The sequence below is a fragment of the Camponotus vicinus genome, unplaced genomic scaffold (genome assembly GCF_025532165.1).
Source record: "Camponotus vicinus isolate PSW18456_S1 unplaced genomic scaffold, iyCamVici1.0 SCAF_11, whole genome shotgun sequence".
In the NCBI taxonomy this organism is placed as follows: domain Eukaryota; kingdom Metazoa; phylum Arthropoda; class Insecta; order Hymenoptera; family Formicidae; genus Camponotus; species Camponotus vicinus.
In genome coordinates this window covers 2,949,405-2,973,934 of record NW_028141947.1, presented here as the reverse complement: position 1 = coordinate 2,973,934, position 24,530 = coordinate 2,949,405, and the positions used below count along the sequence as shown (strand labels likewise).

The window sequence follows — 24,530 nt, the reverse complement described above, 5'->3', positions numbered from 1 at the left end:
AATAACACTTGATATAAATAGTAGTTACACAGTTAGTTAATCGTAATAGTTAGTTAATAGTAATTGATGCCAGAGACATACTTCAATGTGGACTGGTCATAATAATAATGCCAGAGGCGTCTATTCTGACGTGGGCTGGTTCGTAACAATAATGCCAGAGGCGTCTATTCTGACGTGGGCTGGTTCGTAACAATTATGCCAGAGGCGTCTATTCTGACGTGGGCTGGTTCGTAACAATTATGCCAGAGGCGTCTATTCTGACGTGGGCTGGTTCGTAACAATTATGCCAGAGGCGTCTATTCTGACGTGGGCTGGTTCGTAACAATTATGCCAGAGGCGTCTATTCTGACGTGGGCTGGTTCGTAACAATTATGCCAGAGGCGTCTATTCTGACGTGGGCTGGTTCGTAACAATAATGCCAGAGCCATCTATTCTGACGTGAGCTGGTTCGTAACAATAATGCCAGAAAAGTATATCATGTACTGGTTATATTTACTCTTAAAGGTTTTAATTACTTTGAACATAATATTGTATTGTATATGAAAATTTTTTTACAGTAGAATAAGAAAAAAACTGTTCTTACTTTTAAGATTGTATCTTTTTGAAGTTTTCTTTCGAAAATTGAAAGGAATAATGAGTATATAATGTTTTATATGACGTTTCAAATGCGTATAAATATTATATGATTATTTTTTTCTAGGCGACAAATGCTAAACCTACAGCGGGTTGAAAGTCTGCGTGGTACTAAGCTTACTAATGGTACTGAAAATGAATCCATCAAGTTTGTTGAATCAATGGAATCATCAGACAAGATGGATTCAAACATCAGTACCAAAGTAATGCAGTACGAAGATATAAAAGGCGACGTACCAGGTATGTATATAGAAAAAGTTGTACATAGCGAAGATAACGAAAATCTCGTTATCGATAATAAAGGCCTTTTAGATACAAATCGTATCCAAGAATGCATGCCTAAAGGCCGCAGTATTGTCGACTTTTCTTTTATATGGACAGAGATGCACAGAACATTTGATAGCCATGCGCGAGGAATAGAGTGCCAATTTAAAGATTGGAAACTCATAAAATCTCATCGTGAAGGGTTGATGACGCAATATTTCTTCAAATGTCAAATGTGCAACTATGAAGACAATATATGGTCAGAATCCTGAAAAGTTGGATCTCAACCAAGCTGCTGTAGCTACAACTATAACAATTGGAAATGGTTATGCCCAACTGGAAGAGTTCTGTGCAGGTGTAAATATTCCTTGCATGTCTGAAAAGACTTATATAAAATATCGCGAAAATCTAGTCGATGATTTTCAAAAAACAGCTACAGAAAGTATGAAAATGGCAGGCGAAGTAGAAAAACAACTCGCCCTCGAGAGGAATGAAACTATAAATGGCATTCCATACATAACCGTTGTAGCGGATGGTAGTTGGATGAAGAGGTCGTACGGCAACACTTACGATTCACTTTCCGGTGTTGGTGCCATAATTGGTTACCGCACAAAAAAAGTTCTCTTCATTGGTATCCGCAACAAATTTTGTACGGTGTGTGACAGAGCGGAGCGAAATGGACTCGAGTCACGCAGTCACAAATGTTATAAAAATTTTGACCGCAACGCTAGCTCTACAAGTATGGAAAGTGACGCCATTGTAGAAGGCTTTAAAAATAGCCTTGAAATGCATGGACTGATATATAAAACAGTTATTGCTGATGGCGACAGCAGTGTATATCAGGCCATACTAAATAACGCACCGTATCGCGAACAAATGGTGACCGTAAAAAAAGTAGAATGCACTAATCATTTGCTTCGCAACTTGTGCAAAAAGTTGAAGGTCGTTGCAGGTACAGTTCAGCTAAAACAGCACAGAAAACGTGGCTTTGTACAGCTACGAAATCTTGTAAAAAACAACATTTTAAAAATACGGAAAGAAGTAGTAGAAGCTGCCGCTCTACGAAGAGGGGAAAAATTACCTCACCATGACAAAGCTACGGAATTACAAAAAGATATTTTAAATATTCCTAGCCATATTTTTGGTGAGCATAAAGGATGTAATCAACGTGGCCGTAGATGCGAAGAAAACCGTGAGAAAATACAAAATTATGTGCCGTATTTAAAATTCCACGGTTTATATGACAAAATTGAAAGTGCTGTCAGGTATTTGAGTGCTTATTCCGATAGTTTGTTGTTAAATTTGACAAACAATCCTGCAGAAGCGTTTAATTCAATAATCTGCAAAGAAATAGGTGGAAAGCGCCTTAATTTTGGTTTACGAGGTTCTTACAATGCTAGAATTGCGGGAGCTGTTGTGCAGTATAATACTCAACAAGTGCTTACGCAAGTATACAAAAGCATGTGTAAGGATGTTCCCCCGACTGTCAAAAATTTAGAAAAACGACGACAAATAAAGGTTGCGATAACCAAAAAATCTCGAGAAGAGGATGGCAGATGTAAAAAATTTAAACGAGAGGCAGGAACAGATCGATATTATGGCCCACAATCACAAAAGCCAGATCTTCCACCTGACGTATACAAACAACTTGAAATAAATCATATAGAAAAGTTGTCAGAAAATGCAGAAAACAGGGAAAAAATTGAACGGGATACAAGAGACCAAAATGAATGTGAACTATGGCATTCATTAAGGCGTGAAATGCTAACAGCATCCAATTTTGGAACTGTATGTCGCATGAGACCAACAACGTCTTGTGCAGCGACTGTAAAAAGCATTTTATATCCTTCACAAATTGACACAGCAGCCATGAAATATGGTCGCGATAGGGAGGAAGTCGCCAGAAAAGAGTTGGCTACAAAATTAAATAAAAAAATTGAACCATGTGGATTGTTCATTGATTATAAAAATCCATTTTTGGGTGCTTCTCCCGATGGACTTATCGATGAAGATGGTTTGGTAGAGATTAAATGTCCTCTATCAGCAGAGAATTTAACAGCTGATGAGGCTGTACAAAAATTGCCTTTACTGAAAGGCATATTTGACAGAAAAAATAATGATAAAATGAATCGAAATCATCGATTCTTTTATCAAGTTCAAGGGCAGTTGAACATAACGCAGCGAAACTATTGCATATTCGCTATATGGACTCCCAAAAGTTTAAAAGTTGTGGTAGTAAATAGAGACAATGACTTTTGGGAAAATCAAATGCTGCCTTTTCTAAAACGTTTCTATCATGACTGTATGCTTCCAGAAATCTTGGATAGCCGTCATAACAGGCATATGTTAATTAGAGACCCGCAATATGTAGAAGATGCTCAAAAAAAAGCATCTGAAAGAAAAATTATCCGCAAAACTGCGCAACAAAATAATGTAGATAACAAGCAAGAAAACAAACGATTAAAACTGAATTTGATGCAAACAGACTTGGCGAATATTGCTACTGTTTCGGATACAGAGCAAGATAGCGATTGCATCTTAGTCAGTTATTCAAAGATTAAACAAAATCTAACTAAAGATGAAATAGCAAAACGTAAGAAAGTTTTAGATGATATAATTGCTCCTCTTCCTTTGGTGAGAGAGAACGTTCTGCCTGTACAGAGCAAACTGAACGATGAATCGTTAGATAGATTCTTGCGTGTTGTTAGAGAAACTTCTTGTTTCGAAACGCAAAGCGTTCTGTATTTGGAGTTTCCGGATCTGATAACAGCCAGTGATAGCGATAACAGTTTACAAATAATTGGAGGCAACTGTACTGATCACTGGCGATGCATTTTCTGTGATGGCTCCAAACTGCATATATATGACAGCTTACCTGGCTGTACATATAAAAAATTGGCAGAAAAAGAGAAAGATTATATTCGCAAACGTTATCCAAGAATAAATGTAAGCAATATAATATTTGAAAAAGTCCAAGAACAACCAGATAGCATATGTTGCGGAATTTATGCAGCTGCTTTTGCTACATCTGTAGTTTTAGGAAGAAATCCTTGTGAGGATAAATATTCTAATGACGTAGAGCGCATGAGACGTCATTTTATGAATATAATAGAAACTAACAAGCTGTCACCGTTCCCTTCACAATAAATGTTTGTTGCATCAAAATAAATAGCATTTGTTTAATATAATAATATTCAATGCGTCCCTCATTTGCATAAAAAGAATGCTATATTATTTATACACTTGGTGTGCAAATCGGAAAGACGAAAATATAATGGTTGCGTCTTACGAAAATGGGCGATGGATGGGGCCCATTCTATATATGAAATATTTTTAAAAATATTTTATATTAATATAAATATATTTATATACTAATAAAGCCAGGGGCGATCTAACGTGTACTGGCATTATACGTTTATATGTATATACATACACCTAGTGTTATATACTTTACGTATTTTTATCTCTATATAATAAATATGTACAAATAAATTATTTAATATTTGAATACAAACAATTACATATTGAACACATAATTATCTTTATTTTGTGTTTTATATCATGATGAATAAAATGTTAATACGTATATTTATAACATTTAATATATATACACAAATACATGTACTAAATAGTATTGTAAATACATGTATTCATTTTTTGTCATTATGGTGTTAAGTGTAAAAGATAACTATATTGTGTAACTGTATTATATTAATTTTTTAAATAATTAATTTTGTATTTATCATATACGGCTAAAATTAAGAAAAGCATATTTTTCTTTGGTTAAAGATTACTCTTCAATTATAAATGTATAATATTATATATATGTTATTATATATATATATATATATATATATATATATATATATATATATAATGGGCCACCCTGTATATATATATATATATATATATATATATACAGGGTGGCCCATTTTAATCCATCCAGTCGAATATCTCGAAAACCAAGCCCGGGAGAGAAAAATGTTTCAGACAAAAGTTGTTTGGTTTCGAGGGGGACATAAGATGGTACCATTGGTTTGACCTTGAAGAGTTATTTGAAGGTCACATGTAGGTCACCTTCAATTTCTTAAATGGAACCTACTATTTATCATTGCACATTCTTGTAGCTCATCTCGAGAGCTTTCCAAAACACTATAATTAAGTACCTTTTCGTTAAGTACTTTTTGAGTTATGAGGCTTGAAATAATTTCTTAATTCTACATAAACCGTAAAATATCTAGTAAAATATTCATTTTTCGATTATCTTACCTTAATACTTTTACGTACAAAATAATGAGAGGAATCAATTGGTATAAAGAAAACACATAGTTGTTTTGAAGAAAAAATATGGAATTGTTAATTGCAAATTACATATTTTTTCTTCAAAACAACTATGTGTTTTCTTTACACCAATTGATTCCTCTCATTATTTTGTACGTAAAAGTATTAAGGTAAGATAATCGAAAAATGAATATTTTACAAGATATTTTACGGTTTCTGTAAAATTAAGAAATTATTTCAAGCCTCATAACTCAAAAAGTACTTAACGAAAAGGTACTTAATTATAGTGTTTTGGAAAGCTCTCGAGATGAGCTACAAGAATGTGCAATGATAAATAGTAGGTTCCATTTAAGAAATTGAAGCTGACCTACATGTGACCTTCAAATAACTCTTCAAGGTCAAACGAATAATACCATCTTATGGCCCCCTCGAAACCAAACAACTTTTGTCTGAAACATTTTTCTCTCCCGGGCTTGGTTTTCGAGATATTCGACTGGATGCATTAAAATGGGCCACCCTGTATATATATATATATATATATATATATATATATATATATATATTTGTGAAATAAATATTTTATTACATTTGATTAATATCTCTTAGACACTTTGTAAACGTCTACTTCATCTTGTACATTATATCATAGATTTGCATTTGCAAAATATGCAATAAATAGGAACTAAATATTCAACAATGTTTAATTTTAGAAATATGTGTATATAACACTATATATCTAATATTATATACTTTTCTAATTTTTATCTGTGTGTAATATAAATGAAAATAAATTGTTTATTATAATGCAATTAGGTAAATATAAAATTGCTTTTTTCTATTTTATACCATAATGAATGAAATTATTAAAATGTATTTTTATAATAGTATTCAATATATACATATAAATACATATATTGATTATTATTGTAAATGTACACGTATTCATAATTTTTTCACACACATTATGGTATAAAATACAAAACAGAGATAATTATATATTCAACATCTAATATGTATTATAAATAATAAACAATTTATTTGCATTTATTAGACACAGATAAAAATAAGAAAAGTATAAGATATTAGATATATAGTGTTATATACACATATTTCTCAGAAACATTGTAACATATTTAGTTCCTATTTATTGCATATTTTGCATATGCAAAACCATGATATAATGAAGCCATGTACAAGATGAAGTAGACGTATGCAAAGTGTCTAAGAGATATCAAATATGATAAAATATTTATTTTACAAATATATATATATATATATATATATATAATATATATATATTACTATACATTTATAATTGAAGAAAAAATTTAACTAAAGAAGAATATGCTTTTCTTAATTTTAGTCGTATATGATAAATACAAAATTAATTATTAAATTAATATAATACGGTTACACAAATTGAATATAGTTATGTTTATTTTACACTTTACATCATAATTACACAAACAATGAATACATGTTCCAACAATATTCAATATATGTATTTATATATGTATATTATAAGTATTATTTTATTCATTATAATATAAAATACAAAATAAAAATAATTATATATTCAATATGTATGTATTTAAATATTACAATTAATTTGTATTTATTATATACAGATAAATATAAGTCAAGTGTATAACATTAGATGTTTATTATATACAAATATTTTTCAAATTTAATTTACACACATTTTATATATGCCTATTCGTTCTCTACATTATATTCAGCCTTGCGGCGAAATTTTGGTCGAGAAAAAAAGTCGTTTTTTTATAACCATTTGAAACGACACATGTACAAAGATCACGCGGTGTGTATTATTATTACCACACAACAAATGTATTTCAGCGAGCGAGCGAAAGAGAATAATAGAAGCGAGCGAGACAGTAATAGGAGCGAGCGAGAGGAGCATAGCAGTTGGAAGAGAAAACTCGAGGATCGAACCTTTCCTTGCACGCTGCTATTCCCTTCTCGCTCGCTCCTATTACTGTCTCGCTCGCTCCTATTACTATCTCGCTCGCTCCTATTACTGTCTCCCTCGCTCCTATTGCTGTCTCGCTCGCTCCTATTGCTATCTCGCTCACTCTCATGCCGACTGCGTCGGTAACATTTTTTTTAATTCTTTCAAGGCGGCGCTCAAAATCGCGCATGAGTTCGCCGATGATTCCAGCATCCCCTTAATTTATAGAATTATTTAATTATATTAAATTTGCAAGCACAAAATATTTTCAACAGTAATAAGCTCTCTATAAAACATTTTTCTAAATTTTCAGAGAAGCAGATGTTACCTACATTGAGAATGTCGATTCTGTTGGGAGTAAAATCAAAGTTGCTAACTTCATAGCCCATAAAGTAGTACAGGAATGTCTTTATTATGAAAATCCACTTTGGTCATCATTCTCTTGGTTAAATGAGGCTGTTGTCGCATTTCTTGGATTATATGTCATCGATAAGGTTAGCTTAAGCATTCTTTAGCGCAAAACTTGCTAACTTGCAAACAATATGATAAATATACAGGGTGTAACTGAAAAAGCGCCCACGGAGCAAATAGCTCAACTTAACTCAACAATTACCGCTTTATTAAGCATTATAGAAAAAAATGGTTCAGGACTTTTCGACTCAATTTTTAATCAGGAATAACGCTATTTGCTCCGTGGGCGCTTTTTCAGTTACACCCTGTAGATTTATCATATTGTTTGCAAGTGAGCAAGGTTTGAGTTAAATATAAAGATATAGATACATATATAATTTAAAAGCTCTTTATAATTTTAGCTTTATCATAGCGTATAAATTTTTTTTTGCGAATTAGAATATTACGCGAAGATTCTATATTTAAAAAGAGAAATGATAATTTTTTTATAAATGCTAATTTATTAAGTAAGTTAGTAACACAAACGTAGATAAAATAATATAAAATATTCTTACATTTTTGTGTTTCTTTTATTTGTCAAAGTCACTATTATATTACATTTGTTGGACATCTTTAAATTGTTATATAAAATAAAAGAGAAATTATCATTCAGATTGCATAAATTATATATAAAGTTATTATAAAGTTAAGTATATGTATACATATGGAAATTGTGTAATAAGATAATTTTGTTATATGATATATTATAAATAATTCTAGAAATACTTAATTTAAAAGTTATATCGTGTAACTACTTTTATTATCATTATTAATATTATTTTTGAATTATTTATTCTATATTCAAAAGAGAGAGAGAGAGAGAGAGAGAGAGAGTATAAATAACAAATTTTTTTTATAGACGTAGAAAGTAGTGGTCCTTGTGCATATTGCTACTATGTGTTAAATCTAATATTAACTAAAGTAAATACATTAAAATTATTTTCTAGGTTCTCCCAAATGCCCGAGTAATAGATTTGTTTGTGGTACAATTTCAACAGGAATCCCTTCATTTCGATACTGAATATAATACATCACTTTATAATACATCATTCAATACAGTTCTTTCGAAAATCTCCTTTATATTAAAGGTATGATGTAATTAAAAATTGATTATGCGTAAATTTTTTAATATGATTGCTTAAAAAGTTAGGCAAAATAATAGACAAAAAATTTAATTTTATATACAGGGTGTTTCCGGACATTTGCGACAAACTTAAAGAGGTAATAGATCTTGATAAATGCAACAATTTTTGTTAAGCAACCCGTGTCCGGGAATGCCTCCTTAAGGCGCCAGGCGATGAATGCTCTTTGATTTCTATATGATTCGATTAAAATTTAAAAAGTCATACGTTTTTTAAATTATATTTTGTTTATTTTATTACAATAAATGTTCAAAATGGCGATGTTCAACATGTTCAACCTGCAAACTCAATACAAACATTGCATCTACAGTGCATTGACTGATACACTTTTTGAAAAATTCCAGGATTATTGCGAATTGTATCGCATGCGTTCATAATCCTGTCAATGAGCTCATTTCGGGTATTAACAGGGGTTGTATACACTAATCTTTCGTAAACTGTGTAAATATTCATCGCAGCCTGGCGCCTTAAAGAGGCATCACCGGACACGGGTTCTTAACAAAAATTGTTCCATTTATCGAGATTTATCACCTCTTTAAGTTTTTCATAAATGTCCGGAAACACGCTGTATAATAATCTCATTTTATACATAATATTGGATCTTGGATGTAGGTGTCAAGGTTATGTGAAGGTCAACTTAGTTTTTTTAAATGATACTATCTTAATTTGTCTATATAAAACGATTCTTTATAATATTCCACATAAAGAGATATAAGGATAATATATCCAAAAATTGAGTAGCTTATAAGATATTTTATATTTTAAATACCACCAAACTCGTACTTAATTTTTGGTGAAATGGACATAAAGGACTGGTACTAACATGAATTCCAAAGTTTCTTCTTTTTTCTTTTTAGTCAGCTTAATTTATAATAAACTTAATTTAAAGTAATTTGTCTAATAATCTGGATTCCTTGTTGGAATTCAGAATATTAAACAGATTATTTGAAATTAAAATGAGAAGTAATCCATTTACTGCATTTATTAAGGTATTTCATTTATTACCGAGTGTACTTACATAATTGTATATAGATTATCGAGATCAATATTTCAATAAGAATCATTTAATAAACACTAATAGGTGTTTTTCAAACGTTTTATATTCATCTATTAGAAATAACATTTTTGTCTGAAGTTTTGTTTATAAAGTAAATAATTTCACATTTTTATTTATTTTTTACATCACGGAAAATCTATTTCTTATTCTACATATAGTCAAACTGTCTTCTATATTCATATATAATTTATTAATGTAAAAATATGCTTAAAATATTATAAAAATATACTCATAATATACCAAGAAATATTCTGAGTATATACTGAGTAGGTTTCTAAGGCAGACATAGGAACATCCTCCGTACATTCTCAAAATATTATAGTACGTATCTCGAATATTAATGGGATATACACAATCTACGTTTGTGATATACTGCGTATGTACTCAGGATCTACCTGTGCTGTATGGGAATACACACAATAGTGAGAGGAATTAATTCAAATTAATAAAAAAAACATAATTGTTCTTAAAAAAATATGTAGCTGTAGCTGTACGTTCCAAATTCCTCACATTATTCTGTGTATAAAGATATTGAGGTAAGATAATCGAAAAATAAGTATTTTATGAGATATTTTATAATTTATACAAAATTGTTAACATATAAAGTATAAAATATAAACCCCCATTTTTGGCTCTTACTCTTATAACCTTTACATGGAATATTGTGAGGAATCATTTTATGTAAACAAATTAGAGTAGTCTCATTTAAAAAAACTAAATTGATCTACACATGATCTTGACATCTACAACCAATTAATATATTCTCTAATATAATCCTCTTTCTCCTTCCAAATCCTACAATTTTTATTTGAAACATTTTTTTCCAAAAGTTATGTTTTCGAGTTATTACGGTATGAATGTTAGAGTGGGACACCTTGTATATATTTATAGCAGGTATATTTAACTATATACAGGATGTCAGGGCTATCTGTTGCTAAAAAGAAGCTCTTGTAGCTTACCTCGAAAGCTTTTCAAAACACTATAATAAAATATTTTTTCATCGAGTACTTTTTGAGTTATGAGGCTTGAAATAATTTCTTAATTTTTACATAATAAATCATAAAATATCTAGTAAAATATTCATTTTTTTGATTATCTTACCTTAATACTTTTATGTACAAAATAATGAGAGAAATCAATTATATGTTTTCTTTACACCAATTGATTCCTCTCATTATTTTGTACATAAAAGTATTAAGATAAGATAATCGAAAAATGAATGTTTTACTAGACTTTTTATGGTTTATCCGAGGGGGAAACCGCTGATCAAAATTATGTACACTAATGCCTACTAATGCCCAATTCCTGGGCATTACTGCTAAATTTTTTACTAATGCCTAGTAATGCCCACCAATGCCCAAGCAAGACTAATAGGCTGAGTTCAGCAGAAAAAATAGCTTTGCAACTGTTATAAAATTTTTTATATGATTGATTTATTACATTTAGATCGATAAGAACTAAGGGCAAGAACGGCTAAGAATTTCGACAAGAATTAATCGTATTGAAGAATCTTACAACAGTTGCAAATAAGTTGCTTTTTCTGCTGAACACAGTCATAGTAAAACTGTATAAGTTAATATTTACCTTAATAGATTTACATAAATACACTTTATTTAAATCATCTAACATACAGGGTGTCCCATTTTAAATAATACGCTCAAATATCTCCGAAACAGTGCGTCAAATAAAAAAATATTTCAAACAAAAGTTGTATGGCTTGAAGGGGGCCATCAGATGGTGTCATTAATTTGACCTTAAATAGTTACTTAAAGGTCATCCTCAATTTTTTAAATGGAACCGCCTATTTTTTATTGCATATTCTTGTAGCTTATCTCGAGGACTTTCCAAAACACTATAATAAAATATTTTTCCCTCAAGTACTTTTTGAGTTATAAGGCTTGAAATAATTTCTTAATTTTACATAAACCGTAAAATATCTTGTAAAATATTAATTTTTCGATTATCTTACCTTAATATTTTTATGTACAAAATAATGAGAGGAATCAATTGGTGTAAAGAAAACACAGTTATTTTTAAGAAAAAATATGTAATTGTTAATTGCAAATTACATATTTTTTCTTCGAAACAACTATGTGTTTTCTTTACACCAATTGATTTCTCTTATTATTTTGTACATAAAAGTAGTAAGGTAAGATAATCGAAAAATGAATATTTTACAAGATATTTTACGGTTTATGTAAAATTAAGAAATGATTTCAAGCCTTATAACTCAAAAAGTACTTGAGGGAAATATATTTTATTATAGTGTTTTGGAAAGCCCTCGAGATAAGCTACAAGAATATGCAATAAAAAATAGGCGGTTCCATTTAAAAAATTGAGGGTGACCTTCACGTGACCTTCACGTGACCTTCAAGTAACTATTTAAGGTCAAATTAATGACACCATTTGATGGCCCCCTTCAAGCCATACAACTTTTGTTTGAAACATTTTTTTATTTAACGCACCGTTTCGGAGATATTTGAGCGTATTATTTAAAATGGGACACCCTTATATCCAAATTTCGATGATGACGTAACAAAACGAGAACAATAGTAGTGATAGCAGCGCTGAACCGGCGTTTACCGATCGGAATACTCAACGGATAACATCATAAGATATTTATACAATTTACCTAAAATAAAAACACGTTTTATTGAGTGTTGTAATTGTGACATAAAATTATTATTTGGAAAAAAAAACTTAATATTACTTTAATAACGTCCATAATACGCATTAATACTTCAATAAAACCTAATAATGCCCAAGTAATGCCCAGTAATGCCCAAGCAATGCCCAGTAATGTCCAAGCAATGCTCAGTAATGCCCAAGCAATGCCCACTAATGCCCAAGAAACGCCAGTAATTGCCAAACAATGCCCAATAAGTCTACCAATGCCTCAAATCTGTACACCACAATGCCCTCAGCGGTTTGCCCCTCGGGTTTATCTAAAAATTAAGAAATTATTTCAAGCCTCATAACTCAAAAAGTACTTAACGAAAAGGTACTTAATTATAGTGTTTGGGAAAGCTCTCGAGATAAGCTACAAGAATATGCAATGAAAAATAGTAGGTTCCATTTAAGAAATTGAAGGTGACCTTTATGTGACCTTTAAATGACTATCCAAGGTCAAATTTTTGCCACCATCTTCAGTCCCCCTCGAAGTCAAGCAACTTTTATTTGAAACATTTTATTGTACATTCAAAAATAAAAAAGTTATTGGGGTGGGTAACTTAAAATGGCTCGCCCTGTATACAGGGTGTCACTGACACCCTGTATATACAATATATATATATATATATATATACAGGGTGACCCATTTTAACTTAGGCAGCCAAATAACTCGAAAAATAAGCAAGATAGAGAAAAATATTTTAGACAAAAGTTGTATGGTTTCGAGGGGGCCATAAGATGGTATCATTGGTTTGACCTTGAAGAGTCATTTGAAGGTCACGTGAAGGTCACTTCAATTTTTTTAAATGGAACATCCTATATATTTTTGTACATTCTTGTAGCTCATCTCGAGAGCTTTCCAAAACACTATAATTAAGTACATTTTCGTTAAGTACTTTTTGAGTTATGAGGCTTGAAATAATTTCTTAATTTTACATAAACCGTAAAATATCTTGTAAAATATTCATTTTTCGATTACCTTACCTTAATAGTTTTATGTACAAAATAATGAGAGGAATCAATTGGTGTAAAGAAAACACATAGTTGTTTCGAAGAAAAAATATGTAATTTGCAATTAACAATTCCATATTTTTTCTTAAAAACAACTATGTGTTTTCTTTACACCAATTGATTCCTCTCATTATTTTGTACATAAAAGTATTAAGGTAAGATAATCGAAAAATGAATATTTTACAAGATATTTTACGGTTTATGTAAAATTAAGAAATTATTTCAAGCATCATAACTCAAAAAGTACTTAACGGAAAGGTACTTAATTATAGTGTTTTGGAAAGCTCTCGAAATAAGCTACAAGAATGTACAAAAATATATAGGGTATTCCATTTAAAAAAATTGAAGTGACCTTCACGTGACCTTCAAATGACTCTTCAAGGTCAAACCAATGATACCATCTTATGGCCCCCTCGAAACCATACAACTTTTGTCTAAAACATTTTTCTCTATCTTGCTTATTTTTCGAGTTATTTGGCTGCCTAAGTTAAAATGGGTCACCCTGTATATATATATATACAATTAATAATAATTTATTACATATATATACACGTAGTGTACATATATAAAGTTTATTTTATTTACCAAATTAGATATATTTAGAAATAAACATTATAATAAAATAATCTTAAATATATTTAATATTTACGTATTAATATCTTTCTAAATTATTATATATACAGGTGTACCAGAATTCGCAGATGGGGAATGCACAACGTGATAGTTCGTGCCAAAAGAAACAACTTTTTCTTTTGGTAAAATTGCGTCTAAATATTATTTTTTTAATGAGATCAACTTTAAGGTAAATGAATGTGCGCTTTAGATTGCGCGCACAGCTTGCGCAGCGTTTCAACATATATGCTATTTTGTTTTTTTGTTAAAGGTTTTACCAGAACTATGCATGATAACTAAATATTTATTAAATATCTATTAAATATCTATTAAATAGCTATTTTCAAAACAATTTACTTAATGAAAGAACATTTTCCATTTGACATCACAGAATCAATGACTGAAAATAAAATAAGTAGATTAGATAATGTGAATAATTGAATGATTGATGTGAATAATTTTGATCCAAAATTATTGTTCCAACGTTCTAAGAATTTTTTGGGTTCTAAAATAGATCAATAAATGTTTTAAAGCGTATGTTCAAAACGCAGACTTTCTATTTGTACACACATGTTCGCTCTGCGGATAAGATTTTTTTGTATAGTTGGACCATTTCTGATGCGACGATTGCTATTGCACAAAGGAACTGTTCCTCTAAGTCTAATATGTGTGGATCAAAATTATTCACATGTTATCTAATCTACTTATTTTACTTTCAGTCATTGCAAGCTGTGCGCGCGCCGCCTCTGATTCATGCGTAATTTAAAGCACTTAGGCCCGATTATACCAATGTTATTTTAGCTTTAAGCGGGGCTTAAATATATGTCTATCTTTATCCTTCTTTCTAAATAAATAAAGACAGACATATATTTAAGTTTCGCTTAAAGCTAAAATAACGTTGATGCAACCGGGCCTTATTCGTTAGCTTAAAGTTGCTCTTATTAAAAAAGTAATATTCAGACGCAATTTTGCCAAGAGGAAAAGTTGTTTCTTTTCTCACGAACTATTACGCCATGCATTCAGCATCCGCGAATTTTAATACACACTGTATAATTATAATTATTATTAATTTATAAGTATGATTACCTCATATTCTGATATAAATTATGTAAATGTAGGATTCAGTGTATTGCGTATGTTTCAACAAACGGTTACTGAAGAAATATTTTGGGAGACTACTCGCACATATGTAAGGGATAAGTAAGTAATATATTATACTACTATAATTACTGTATTACAGAAAACTAAAATGATGAATGATTGATTATATATCATAAAAGCCTCAAATTTTATAGTTATTTTTATTTCAACTTACATCGTATCTTTCATACTTTATTATTAACCATACACAATTTCTTTTACCTTCAATGTCATTAAATATTCAAAATAAACTTTCAATTTACACATACACTTATCTTTTAAAAATAATCAAGTTAGGCTATTCCTAGTTAAATTATAGTTTAAACTGTAGCATATCAAATATTTATGGAAACTATAAATTATATGATTAATTACATAATTATTTATATAACTAATTAAATTAAATAAAAAGTATAATTAACGTAGCAAGTTTATATATATATTGTGGTAATATATTATGGTAATTTTATATGTTGCTTACAATACTTTTTGATATTAAATGACACTTTGACAATAAATTTTGCACAAATTTAGCAAGCCTGCTGACTATTTTGGTGAAGTTATAAAGAACTTTTCGTCCACACTAATATCTACAAACAATTTGTCTTTTATGAGGCAAATAATTAATTATTGGGTAGAACAAAAATATTATCCTGTATTGAAAATAACACGAGAATATAGTTATCCTGTAGAACAGATACAGGTATCAATGCACAATTTAAATAATGTGACGGATTATGACATACCTGTAATGTTTACTACACAGATCATGCATCATTATTTTCCTAATACTTTCAATAATATTTTTTTACCCTCTTTACTGATTTCGGAATTACGTTTGCCTTTTCAAGAGAATGGCTGGATACTATTTAACATACAACAAACTGGTAAATATGTAACAAATTTATCACACCTTATAATGTTTATAACATAATGGAAATTGATAGAACTTTAGAAAAAGACTCCAGGGTCGAATCGTCTTGACCTTGACATATGTTGTCAAAGTCCTGAGTAACATTCAAAAGATTTTAGCTGTCGCTCGTTGTTTATTAAAAAGTTATTAACAAAAGCGTATATACAACATGTGACTATACGAATTCCCAAGCAATGTTGATTTGGCTTCTAAGAAGGTCAAAGTTATTTTAACTTTCTATGTAAAGCAAGGTCCACCACACACCACCTCTGAGTCAGCGCGAAACAAGGTCTATTATTGTATGGTTCCACATGGGTTTGCAACTTTCCATGCGAAGCGAGGTCTATCTCACACCACCTCTAAGTCAGCGCGAAACGAAGTCTATATTGTATGGTTCCACATGGGTTTGCAACTTTCCATGCGAAGCAAGGTCCACCGCACATCACCTCTGAGTCAGCGCGAAACGAGGTCTATATTGTATGGTTCCACATGGATTTGCAACTTTTTATGCGAAACGAGGTCTACCCCACATTACTCCTGAGTCAGCGCGAAACAAGTTCTATTATTGTATGGTTCCACATGGGTTTGTAACTTTCCGTGCAAAGCGAGGAACCATAGACCTCGTTTCGCACTGACTCAGGGGTAGTGTGGGGTAGACCTCGTTTCGCATAAAAAATTGCAAACCCACGTGCAACCGTGGTGTGAGGTGGACCTCGCTTTGCATAGAAAGTTAAAATAACCTTGACCTTCTTAGAAGTCAAATCAACATTGCTTAGGAATTCGTATAGTCGCATATTGCATAATTCATGGAAATTCTTTTGTTAATAACTTTTTAATAAACAACGTGACGGCTAAAATCTTTTGAATGTTACTCAGGACAGTGACCTTGACAAAATATGTCAAGGCCAAGACGATTCGACCCTAGTGTCTTTTTCTAAAGTTTTACCAAAACGGTAAATAGTCACTGATTATAGCAGTTATAAGTACAACATTGTAATCACTAACATTTCAATGAAAGAATTAGTAATATTGAATGTTTCAATCAGTAATATTAAATTATAATTTATCTATCTACACATTTACTAAATATTTTATTTATATTTATTATATTAAAAGTATTATTTTATTTATATATTACATGCATATTGAACTTGTTATCTTAAATAGATTATTGGATCATTAATTAATGGATCATTTTCATTTATTCGCCGGACTGATTGATTTGTGTCCGACGTATAAAACCGATTTAATATCTGAAGTTCCTCCGTTCAGATTGTATCAGAAATTAAATAGAAGTAATTTTTTAATTTTATCTTTCGCCCTTTGCAAATTTTAATTCTCATGGTTAAAACTTAAATACGAAAGAGATAGCACATCGTAGCGGTAAACGAACGAACTAGCGAGAGATTACTGGTTTTACAATGAATTTTACTTCCACCCTTGATCATAATCAGTGAGATATAAGATAAAGTAACAAAAAATAAACGTTTCTAGTGAAGGGGATGCGAGAGAGTCAATGAAATACTCTCTGATTCTGTTGTCAATTCTCTTATCAGAAATCTTATTTTACTGTTTAAATTAGTAATATTTTCATTGATTTACTTTCAAAGAGTACATTATCATTTGTAATAAAGATAAATACTACTTTTTGTATAATATTGAATAACAAAATTATTTATTTTTACAAATGTATAGTAAATTTAATAATACATCTTCTGTGTTAAATTTAAATATGTAATTCCAGAATTTTGTGAAATTTTTGAGTCTATAATGCATTTAAGTCTTCAATAAAATTGTGTTTATTTTGATATTGTATATTATTAGGCATGGATATTTTAATTAGTTTAACTACAATAAAAACTTCCTTTATGTTTTGCGTAAATAGTTTTTTAAATGCACAATATAATTCTTTAAAATAAGATATATAAGTTATATGCATGTATATATAAAAATAAGAATTTATTTTATCTAATTAATAAATTTATTATTTAATGATTTAATTAATTTATTTACCATGTTACAAACTATAGCAAATCAATTTTATTATCAATGTTATTATTTTAGTCATACATACATTTTGTATTAAATAGCATTATTAAATAGTATTTTGTGTGTGTGTATGTGTGTATGCATGCGTGTAAATTTCAAGTTACATGATTTTAAATCATTTATAATCCACCATATAATACAAAGTATAATTAATGATTATAAAAAAGCTTTTTATAGTTTTAGATTACGTTTTTATGTGAATATAGATAATAACAAATAATATTATATTATATAACGCAATTTTATCATTGTTTATATAATTAAAAAATTAGTTTTTTATATAAAATTTCTTGTACAACTATTATGATAATTATGCACTTTACGGACGACCTCACCGATTTCGATGATCTTGACATATGTTGTCAAGTTCACTCTCCTGAGTAAGTATCAAAAGGTTTTAAGTGTCGCTCGTCATTTATTAAAAAGTTATTAACAAAAAATGTTTTACGAATTATGTGCAATTTTTAGACATTATGTACGTTTTAAGAGTCAAGGTAAATTGTACATGCGTGGATACAGTATGTTCCGCCCCCCCCCCCCTACGGCGGGGCCCAACTTTCGGAAGATATAACCTAACCTAAACCTATTTCTGATTTAAAACTAAAATTTGGTTTGAGATGAACCTTGCTTCGCGTGAAAGTTGCAAACTCATGTGAACTTCGTTTTATCTTGCAAAGTACATACGTGGCTACAGTGGGTTCCGCTCCCCTTTTGGGGGGAGGGCTCCACTTCCGGAAAATATAACCTAACCCAAACCTATTCTGATTTAAATCAAATTTTAATTTTAAATCAGAAATAGATTTGGGTTAGGTCATATCTTCCACCTTTGGGGGGGGGGGGGGCGGAACCCACTGTCTCCAAGCATGTACTTTGCAACACAAAGCAAAGTTTACTCTGCATTTAATGATGATCTTCGCTATATATTAAACATATATTCCATCAAATATAACTTCTTAAACGTACATGCTGTCGCAAGATCATATTATATTCATTAGACTTTTTTCGTTAATAACTTTTTAATTAATAATGAGCGACACTTAAAACCTTTTGAGACTTACTCAAGAGAGTGAGCTTGACAACATATGTCAAGATCATTGAAATCGGTGAGGTCGTCCGTAAAGTGCATAATTACCACTATTATATATACTAAATTTTAGTGCAAAATAATTTCATATATATAATATTTCACAATCTGTTTTTCTATTTATTTACAATTTTTGATACATTTTTTATCTTGGTTAATGTACAAAAACAGATACTTGTATTGATAAGTTTTTTTGAAAAAATTATAGTCGTTATATAATTATATAGTCGTTACATTCATTTGTTATCGGCAGGATATTACCGAGTCAATTACGATATCGAGAACTGGCGAAGAATTGCAAGTTATCTAAATTCTAAAAATTATATAACAATACATGTTTTGAATCGTGCCCAAATTATCGATGACGCTTTCCACTTAATGATAACAAACCAACTTAATTCCTCTGTATTCTGGAATATTACGAAATATCTATCACGAGAAACAGACTACGTGGCATGGTATCCTATGTTCAAAGCTTTGGAATATCTGTTCAATATCTTTCTATTTCAGGAAAAAGTATATTTTAATATCAAGGTAATAACAAATATTATAAACAATGTCAACAGTGATGTATTGAATATACTAAAACGCTTCAAACGTATTACTTATTACACATATTAATATTGTGTGCATTTATAACAATAATTATTAAGTGCCTTCCAAAAAGATACATACAATAAAATGCATGTAAAAAAATTTGATTACGCTTCACAAATATATTTTGGATAAATGATAAGTATCTATTTGTAAATTAATATTTAAATAGAGTATGTACTAATTATAAAGAGTTGAAGAGGAAAATGGAGAAAATTTGAATATTGTTACCATTTATTCACAATATGATATTCATAATGATGATTTAAATATCATTAATTTTTAGATAGAAAATTAGTAGGAAACATATATGTATATTAGTTATCTGTGTATTTACTACACAAACAGTTAAAAAGTTATTAAATTATATTATACATATAATGTCTACATGTATGTCTATATGTTTACAATATATGCATTTCTGTATGTTTTGTGATATGAACATGTTGTAAGCATGTGTGAATGTGCACCTAAGAAAAATACAAATTTGTGTATAAATATGTAATTTGTGTAAAAATATAAATATGTGTATAGATATGTATATAATAATAAGTATAGCTATATAATAGATATCTTTATAAAAAGAAATTTAAAGCTATTTACCAAGACAGAACGTTCTTAATAATCTTATAAAATCATGTAAAATACATTTGCGCAAGATATCTTTCTGTATGGCAAAATATAATACAAGTAATATCGAAAAATATAAAATTTATATCAAATAACAATATATATACATATAAATATATATATACATTTATATATTTAGGTGAAAATGCGAAACTTATTATACGATTTGCTTGATAAACTTGAATACAATGAAGTTTCTAATGAACACGATCTTATAAAGAGTTTAAGAATGGAGGCTGCGAAATGGGCATGTAATCTTGGTGGTCGTATATGCATAGAAAAAGCCAAACGTAATTTGAATCGACATCTCGCTGATCCCGAAATAAACACATAATTTTTTCTGTATATTCTCGGTTATTTTTTAATTTAATTGTTTTGTAGATACATGTACAATGTTTATTACATTATTTCATCAAAATTTAAATTTATTAGATTATATTATGAAATTATAATTTGTTAAATTATTTGAAAATATAAGATTAATATGTGCAAAACTTTTATATCAGAATTTGTTTTTTGTTAAATCTCGTAGGCTTTTACCATGGTGGAAAGAATGGACATACTGTCAAGGTTTAAGAGTATTGTATTATACTATTCTCTTAGCAATGAAGATTCTCCTTGGTGGAGATTATATCGTCTGGGAAAAGAAAAATTTGACACTAAATTTTTAAAATATCTGTCTTGCCCTGAGGATTCACAATTTATCAAAGATTATCTAAATCTAATCAAGAATGATAGTACAACATCGATTATGTTTTTAAAAGATTTTTCCGATCAAGATTATATTAATTAGTTTCTTTTAACTATCGCAAAGCATGCAAGGAATCCTGTAGTTCTAACTTTCATATTACACAATCTTGGGAATATAAAACCTAAGTAATACAGTTTTCTCTTCGTAAATATATATCTATCATTCAACAATTTATGTGTGTATCAATAAATTTATTATTTTATTGTTACAGACAAATAAGCGAGTATGCAACATTTGCTGTAATTATTAATCATGTGTATTCTATGAAACAACTCGAAGAGGTAAACATTGCATGTGCTTATACACGGTGGCCCCGGACGTTCCGGCCAGACTTTGAGATCTTATAGGAAATTTTATTCTGAACAAAAAATTTCATATAAACATGGGTCGAAAAATGCTTCGTTAAGAAGTTATCGCTCAAAAATCTCTCAAATCATGATTATTTTACACATTTTTCCAAATATCACGGAAAATATGTGTCTTTTAACAAAAAGTATCGAAACAAAAGTTGTAGAAAATTAAATTATCTTTCAAATGAGATGAAAATAATTGTTGTACGTTCCACAGGCGCGTGTTCGGTTATTTTATAAGAGCGGTGTTCTCGAAACTTCTGGAAATTTTGAGAACGCGATGTCGAGTCGTGAGGAGGTGACTTTTATTGTTTTGTATTAGAACTTGGCTGTCGTTCGAGTTCTTAAATTTCTGACTGTTTGCATGGTAGAAAGAATACATACAATAGTCAAATTCTCATACCCGTGTTACAGATTTTATCGCGATTGATTTAACGCACAAGTTAATGCAGAAGATTCGCTTTGACTGTGCTCAATGATATTTTGAACAGTATTGTTTAAATCAATTATCATAGGAGAATGAAAGGAAGACTAGAAGGTGAAAAGAAAATGAAATAAAAAGAAACTTAATAAATTATTTGAAACTTATAGAGTAACGAATAGTTAAGAATAACTTCTTAAGGAAGCATTTTTCAACCCATGTTTATATAAAATTTTATGTTCAGAATTAAATTTCCTATAAGATCTTAAAGTCTGGCCGGAACGTCCGGGGCCACCCTGTATATGTGTAAAATAAATAATCATGATGCGACATCAATTTATCATTAAATATTGTTGTTCAATATCATCAAAATAATCTGTTTTAGATAAACGACTTCCTAACAGATAAATTTATTAATGTAACGCAAGTTGAATTAAATGAATATAAGAAGATAAATTGGTTTTCACATATGGAAGAGAAAGATTGGAAAGTAAAGGTAAATTTTATGAATACCATTATACTAATATATATTCCGTTTTTAATCGTTGATATTTTTTGTTTTTATATAGAATATATTAATATAGTCACAGTATCTCAAAGCGACAAGCAAAAATTAATGTTATCTAATTTCTTTTATAAAATTACCCTATTTTTATTTCTAATTTCCAAAAGGATACTGTTTTTAAAATACGCTAATTAAAAATAATAAGAAACACATTTTGTATCCTGAAAATTGGACTACTTTCAAACCGCTGAAACTTGTCGAAAAATCATCGTAGATAAAAAATTAAAACAGCATTTTGAAGCTTGAAGTTTCAACTTTAACGCGCAGTTGGTGGTTTCTTAAAATTTTTTTATCTTCCTTATTGCTTCCTTTATGCGTTTGGAAGAAGGACACACTGTTTAGTTCTTTAAAGTTTTGTATTTTTAACACGCCGCAACTTAATAAAAAAATTTTTCTCGAGAAATTCAACTCAAGTTCTACAAATTACATTTTCCCTGCAAAAAACTTTTTTAAAAATTTTCGACTTTTTTTGACCGAGTATGATTTTGAAAATAAACTAGCATTTTTCAGATATTATATCGATACTCGGCGAAAAATCGTCGTAGATAAAAAATAAAGAAAGCATTTTGAAGCTTAAAATTTCAACTTTAACGCGCCATCATTAGTTCTTTTTTAATTTTTTATCTTCCTTGTTCTGTGCTTAAAAAAGGACATTGTTTTGTTCCTTAAAATTACATATTTTTTAACACTCTGCAATTTGATAAAAAAATTTTATCTTGAAAAATTCAACTCAAATTTCACAAACCACAACATTTTGCCTACAAAACGCTTTTTCTAAAATTTTCTTACGATTTTTTTTGACCGAGTTACATGACTTCGAAACCAACAAAAGTTCTTCATAACAAAAGCGTTTTGTAAGCAAAATATTGTAAATTATGGAATTTGAGATGAATTTTTCGAGAAAAATTTTTTCATCATATCTAAAAGAATACTGGTTTATTTTCTAAATTGTATTACTCTGTCAAAGAAAATCGTAGGAAAATTAAAAAAAAAAGCGTTTCGTATGCAAAATGTTATAGTTTATGGAATTTTAGTTGAATTTCTCGAGACAAATTTGTTTATTAACAAATAATTAAGAAGATAGAAAGGCTCTAAAGTAAATATACTAATATTAAGATATCAAATGCGCATAAGAGCCAAACGCGGGTGATCGTGCGACAGTTTTACAGAAAAATAATTTTTCTATGAAACTAATATTTGTGCACAGGGCACGGATTTATCTTGGTTAAACCAAGTAAAATTTATAATCTCAATTCGAAATTCCTATAATACCCCTCTAACCCCCCAAAGAAGTTATCGGCAAGAAAAATAACAGGCCGAAAGTCGCTGAATCGGGAAACGAATTCCTGATTCAGCGACTTTCGGTCTGTTATTTTTCTCGCCGATAACTTCTTTGGGGGATTAGAGGGGTATTATAGGAATTTCGAATTGAGATTATAAATTTTACTTGGTTTAACCAAGATAAATCCGTGCCCTGTGCACAAATATTAGTTTCATAGAAAAATTATTTTTCTGTAAAACTGTCGCACGATCACCCGCGTTTGGCTCTTATGCGCATTTGTTTATTAAGTTGCGGCGTGTTAAAAATACATAATTTTAAGGAACTAAACAATGTGTTCTTTTCTAAAGCACAGAATATAATGAAGATAAAAAAATTTTTAAAAACCACCAACTATGTGTCAAAATTGAAACTTTAAGCTTCAAAATGTTTTTTTAACTTTTTATCTACAATGATTTTTCGACGAGTTTGAAAACAGCCCAATTTTTAGGGTACAAAAAATGTTTCCTATTTTTTTTTGAGTAGCGTATTATAATTTTTAGTGAATGAGAGAGTGGGAAAGAGCGTGCGAGCAAGCGAAAGCAAAAGAGAAAGAGAATTTCTTTACTTGGGAATTTTAGTGATTTTAATAAAAATGGATTTATATAAATTTTAAAAAGAATTAT

At 29.7% G+C, this 24,530-nt stretch overlaps 2 pseudogenes; both read left to right on the top strand.

Annotated features, from left to right (window-relative positions):
- Positions 1 to 24,530, top strand: part of LOC145961756 (aminopeptidase N-like) — a 38,478-nt pseudogene that overhangs the window by 11,254 nt on the left and 2,694 nt on the right.
- LOC145961646 (uncharacterized) lies at positions 909 to 4,044 on the top strand (annotated as a pseudogene).